The following is a 503-nucleotide window of genomic DNA, read 5'->3' as shown; positions in this document are numbered from 1 at the left end:
CTATTTATACATCTGCCTTATATGGCTTTTTGTCATTTGACTATTTCTCGTACCACTTCTCTTTTAATTTCTCATTCTCTATGATTACCGCTTTCCCTGTGTTTCCCTGTTTGTTTGTTTTTAGAATGTCAAAAACCTACTATTGGTTGAATGATCTTATGCAGTAATATGCATTAGATTACGTCAGTGATAATAAGAATATGATAAACCTGAAAAAATAGTTCTATATACATATATAACTATAGCAATAGTCATATCAATCTGTCTATACGAACGAGAAAAAAAAACGACAGAAAATTAAAAAGAAACGAAAAATCAAACCTGTTCGGAACACAATCATCAGAGACACCGAAATCTCTTTAACCTTCGCTCACACTCTCTGGATCAACATCTCCATTTACATAGCACCGTCTCGGAAATCACAATAGGTCGTCTACCGAGCTTTCCCCGCCAGTGTGTTTGCTCGTTCAACAGAGCTCGCCTAGCTCGTGCGGGATAGGATT

This window comes from Penaeus monodon, chromosome 22, assembly GCF_015228065.2.
Source record: "Penaeus monodon isolate SGIC_2016 chromosome 22, NSTDA_Pmon_1, whole genome shotgun sequence".
Taxonomy (NCBI): Eukaryota; Metazoa; Arthropoda; class Malacostraca; order Decapoda; family Penaeidae; genus Penaeus; species Penaeus monodon.
This window is presented reverse-complemented; position numbering follows the sequence as displayed.